Raw genomic sequence first — 6,000 nt, forward strand, 5'->3', positions numbered from 1 at the left:
TTTTGCATTTATTTGCATTCATCCATTTGCATCAAATTCATTACCCATTCAAGATAAGGGATAAATCGTGAGCCCTGGCAGTTGTCCGAGTCATCGTGAGGGTGAAGATTGAAAATCTCCCATCATAATCAACAAGCACTTTCAAAACACCAGTCTTTTTCAAAATCGACCTACGAGTCGAATTTTTTGTCGAAACCATTTTTGCCAGTCATGTCAAAATTAACCGTCGGGTTAATTCTATTTCTAAAATCTAGTTTCATACTGGTTGAACCATTCCAAAATTCAGTCTTTGCACTGATCGAGCTTTCAAAATTAAGCTTTCAAGCCAATTTTCAAACCCAACTTCCTAAGTGGTCTAGTTTTTCTTTCGGGATTCGAGTTCCGACCCGAATTTTCTTTCCTTCAAATTCAAGAATTGGTCTAGAAGATCTGAATCCCGAGTCAAATTTTCTTTCAAATCCAATTCGTTTAGTTTTACTTTGAAGATTTGAGTGCCTACTCGAACCTTCTTTCTGATTCAAGAATTGGTCTAGAAGTTCTAAGTTCTAACTCGAATTTTCTTTCAAATCTAATTCGTCAAGTTTTCCTTTGACGATTTGAGTTTCGACTCGAATTTCATTCCTTCCAAAATCCAGCTTCGCATTGGTCCTTTTACCAAATTCAGCTTGCGAGTCGAATCCTTTGCAAAACTAGTCTTTCTCAAAATCCAATTTGTGGATCATGCACATTTTATTGAGAACTATTTTCATTAATCTTATCTTAAAAATCTAGTCCTAGTACTAGGCCATTTTCAAAATTGTCGATCTTAGATCGAACCCATTTTTAAAACTCAGCCCCCATACTGTTTTTTTTTTCTCAAAATTATTGTTCCAAGTGAACCTATGTCCTTCTTAATTGAACCTATGTTGTTCTTAATTAAACTGATGTTGTTCTTAATTGAACCAATGTTGTTCCAAGTGAACCTTTGTTGTTCTTAATTGAACCGATGTTGTTCTTAATTGAACCAATGTTGTTCCAAGTGAATCTATGTTGTTCTTAATTGAACCTATGTTGTTCTTAATTGAACCAATATTGTTCTAAGCAAACCTATGTTCTTAATTGAACCGATGTCGTTCTTAGTTGAACCAATGTTGTTTCAAGCGAACCTATGTTCTTCTTAATTGAACCAATATTGTTCTAAGCAAACCTATGTTGTTCTTAATTGAACCAATGTCGTTCTTAGTTGAACCAATATTGTTCTAAGCAAACCTATGTTGTTCTTAACTGATCTTATGTTGTTCTTAATTGAACCAATGTCATTCTTAGTTGAACCCATGTTGTTCTTAATTGAACCTATGTTGTTCTCAAGCGAACCTATGTTGTTTTTAGTCAAACCTATGCCATTCTCAAGTGAATCTATGTGGTTCTTAATTGAACACATGATGTTCCTAAGTGAACCGATGTCGTTCTCATTTGAACCGATATTGTTCTTAACCAAACCGATGTTGTTTCAAGCGAACCTATGTCGTTCTTAGTTAAACTGATGTTGTTCCTAGTAAACCTATGCTGTTCTTAATTGAACCAATGTTGTTCTTAAGCGAACCGATGTTGCCCCAATCAAATCGATGTTGTTTCAAGTGAACCTATGTTGCTCTTAAACAAACCTATGATTGTTCTTAAGTGAACCTATGTTGTTCTTAAGTTAACAAATGATGTTCTTAGTTGAACTGATTTGAGTTCCGACTTCAAATTTCCAGTTCTTCTTCAGAGATCCAAGTTCTAACTTGAACTTTCTTTCCAAAATTCAACTTTCGAGTTGATCTTTTACTGAGTCTTTTCAGGATTGAATATTTAGCCATGGATGTGTTAATTAGACCTCAACTGATTTCTTTCAGTAAGGATTTCAAGAACATTTTTGCCAATTTGTCATGAAAATGGTTATTGATCTTAAAATCTTTATTACACAAATTTAACCTCATATTACCTTTAGTACTCCTTCCAAAAGGACAAGACTTTTGCGAAGAAAGAAGAAAATTCAAGCTTTGTCTGTTGGTCAACCAAAAGGATGAAGAAAGATCCTCGATATGACCGATAAAGGAAAAATTCAATGATGTTGAAAAGCTATAAGTGAACTGATATTGATCATAGCTATGGCACATTTTTAAAAACCATTCTCCTGGTAATAAGGCAATGCAAATATCCTGGGTGATATAAAATAATTCACTCAATCTCATTTTTAATATCTCTTCAATCAATCAAGTTGCAATCAACTATCTGCAAAAGAGATCTCTCAATCATCTTCAAGTTAAAGACTGATGGATGAGTTAGACCCCCGGTGCCAAAGAAGACTCAGATCATCTCCAAGTTGAAGAAGTATGTGATGTGTTCTTCCAGGGAAAGTTTAAATCATCGTCAAGTTGAAGGCTGATGCGATGAACCTCCTGCCAATCCCTAAAAGATATTTAATTATTGTAATCATAAAGAGATTTTCAACCAAAGAAACTATTTTATCAATTCGATTCTTGGGAATAAAGAAGATGCAAAGCATCTTCAAGTTGAAGGAGCTTGTGGCGTGTTCTTCCAAGGAAAATTAGAACATCACCAAGTTGAAGGCTAATGTGATAAAATTCTCGCCAAATCCCAAGAGAGTTCATTTTTCATGTCCCAAAAGAGCGCAAAAGATTATCAAGAGATTTCAATTAAAGAGATAACATTAATATAATTTTTGGGACCAAAGAAGACTCGGATCATCTCTGAGTTGAAGGAGTATGTGACGTGTCCTTTCGAGGAAAATCAGAACATCGTCAAATCGAAGACTGTTGTGATGAAATTCTCGTCAAATCCTCAAAAATTTTAATTTTCATGTCTCAAAAGAGTGTAAAAAGATCATCATGGGTAAGCCCCATATATCAAACTGCCAAGAATTATCTTTATTTATGTGAAATTCTTTTATCAATATCTTTCCATTAATCGCTTTTATGATACTAAGAACAAATTCCTTTCTTTTCATATCAAGAAAATGGATAGCTTCCTTGAAGAAATTCAACAATAATAAATTTGATTTTGATTCTGGATTCTACGGAGTTAGCCCGGTTGGAGGTAATACTCTAGGTAGAAGCGGAAATATTTTTTAAACAAACGTGCTTACATTTTAATCATTTTTTAATCAATCATAATTTGTATCCTATTGACAATCTTTTCAAATTATCCCTACATGAAGCGAAGAGCTTGATATCTATTTTGATATATCCTGGCGTTGTTTTTATCCCTCTTTAGGACTTGATAACATGAGTTTTCAAGATCCTTTCCTTCTTGTTTTGATCTGAGCGCCTAGGTTCTCAGATTCGCACACTTTTCGATATTCCTCTCTGTCCCACCATAGACAGTTTCCATTCAGGGTAAGGGTTAAATCTGATTTTTTTCTGCAAAAGGTCATCTGTTTTAAAAACCATTCAGCCTCAGCAATGAGACGCCCAAGATCAATCCATTTTCAAGCTTTAGGGAACCCCATTTTCTACCTTTTGCAAACCTCTCTCAGATTTATTGTGCAAATTTCAAAGGTCCCATCATGGTTTCTTCATTTGAGGATTCTATTTTTTTTTCTTCAGGTTAAGGGTTAAGCTTGAGCCTTGTTCTTCCATGAGGTATTTTTTTCCTCCTTCAGGTTAAGGGTCAATCCTGAACCTCGTTCTTCCACGAGGTATTTTTTTTCCCCTTCAGGTTAAGGGTTAATCCTGAACCTCGTTCTTCCACGAGGCATTTTTTGTCCCTTTTAGGTTAAGGGTCAAGTCTGAACCTCGTTCTTCCATGAGGTATTTTTTGTCCCATCCAAGTTAAGGGATAAGCTTGAGCCTCATTTTGATGAGGTGAAATTTTCTTCTCCATTCTCCATCCTATATCTACCATCATCACCAGAAATAATTCTCTCATACCCAGTCATACTTTTCTAACTGAGGATTTTTATAGTCTAAATTTGGTGTTTTTCTTTGCCACTAAGCTCAGCTTTCAACCGACTTAATAGCAAAAAGGGGCATCTGTAAACACCCCAAATTTTCCTCATTCACTTCCAGACACCCCCTTCCATAGATGCCAAACGTGTAGGTCAGTGCAGGAGTCTAACCCTAGGTTTGTTCCCTTTTAGGTGTCATTTCACCCCCATTTTGTCAGTAAAATTCTCATTTTGCCCCTAGGTCACCTTAGATCCTTGTCAGTCAGAGAGAATCAAGCTCATTTTTAAGCTCAAAACAATTAGAATGTCAGTCATTTCTAACTCACCTAAGCTCACGATGAGCATATCATGTTTATTTCTGACCATTCCTGCCAAAATGAGTTCATTTCCTGAGAAATAAGCTCATTTCTAACCTGAATCCCATTTAATTGTTCTTGGGTCAGTCAAATCCAATTGATCCTATTCCCTTGAGTTTAACCTGAGCTCACCAAGAGTTTTAAAACCCTAGAACTCAGTTTATTCCAGTTCAAACCATTTAAAACCCCAGTTTTCAGTGTCACTCTTGGCCCAACAGGGACAAAAATCATTTCTTGAATCATTTTGCTCATTTTTACCAATTTTATCACTTTTTAAACTGGAACAACTGTCGATCGGGGTCCAATACCTGAAATCCTTTATCCAGAGTTTGCATTTCACATGACATTCCATTCCATATCTCATCATTTTTTATTATTTCTCTTCATTTCATATCATTTCATTGCATTTTATCTCATTTTCAAGATCCAACACTTTGGTTTTTCTAAACATCTAATCCATATTCGATTTTAAAACCTTTCTTTCGAAAGCAATTTCAAAAACCTAGGTTTTTAAATTGACATTTGCCATTTGTTAACCCCCAGGATCGTATATTCTTTTATTTTAAAATATTTTCTTTACAAAATGATCTTGATTCATTTTAAAATCAATTTTTAACTGATCTCAGTTCTCAGATGAGACCCATCTAGGTGGTGTCGCTTCTGGATTCCTTCATTTATCAAATTTCTCAAAATTGTAGAGTCTTGGTTGGATTAAGACTTTATCTTTTCATCTTTTTTTAAACCTTTTTGAAACCTCATTTTAATTTTAAACCAAATGTAGTCATATCCCTTGCTCATTCTTTTCATTTTAGCCAAAATCTTAAAGTTCCAGTCGAATTAGTCTCTATCCCAATTTCATTCTTTACTCCTGTTTTTCACTTGTTTTCGAAAACCATATCATCTGATTTTTAAAAAGACAAAAATTTTTGAGTTTCGGTCGAATCAAGACTCCTCCCTAGAGTTCCATTTGAATCAGGACTCTATCCTGATTTCATTTTCTTATTTCATTTTCACTTGTTTTCAAAAGTCTTTTTTAAAATCTCATCATTTGCTTCTCGGAAAACAAAAAATTCTCAGAGTTCAAGTCAAATTAGGACTCTTTCTTAGAGTCCTAGTTGGATCAGGACTCTGAACCTGACTCCAATTTTCATCTTATTTTCACCTATTTTCTAAAAACCCTCTCATTTGTTTTCCTTAAAACCCTAAATCTTAGAAGTTTTAATCGAATTAGGACTCTGTCCCAGAGTCTCAGTTGGATCAAGACTCTAATTCTATTTTCAGTTTTCACTTTGTTTTCATCTATTTTTGTGAAAAAACTTCTAAAAACTCCATGTTTGTTCAAAATTCTGAGAGTTTTAGTTGAATTAGAACTTTGTCCTAGAGTCCCAGTTAGATCAAGACTCTAATTCTGATTTCACTTTTCATCTTGTTTTCACCTATTTTTGCTAAAAGTTCTCAAAATCTTCTTGTCTGTTTTTAGAAAAATCAAAATTTTAGAGTTTTAGTCGAATTAGGAGTCTGTCTCAGAGTCCTGATTGGATTAGGACTCTGTTGTGATCTCTGTTTTAACTTTTATTCTTACCTGTTTTTAAAACCTTTTCACTTGTTTTAAAAAAAAATCAATTTTGTAGAGTTTAGTCAACTTATGTCTCTATTTCAAGAGTTTTAGTTGAACTAGGACTCTGACTCTAACTTTGTTTTTCAGCTCATTTTATC

Source organism: Nuphar pumila, chromosome 1 (assembly GCF_984573655.1).
Source record: "Nuphar pumila chromosome 1, dmNupPumi1.hap1.1, whole genome shotgun sequence".
Taxonomy (NCBI): Eukaryota; Viridiplantae; Streptophyta; class Magnoliopsida; order Nymphaeales; family Nymphaeaceae; genus Nuphar; species Nuphar pumila.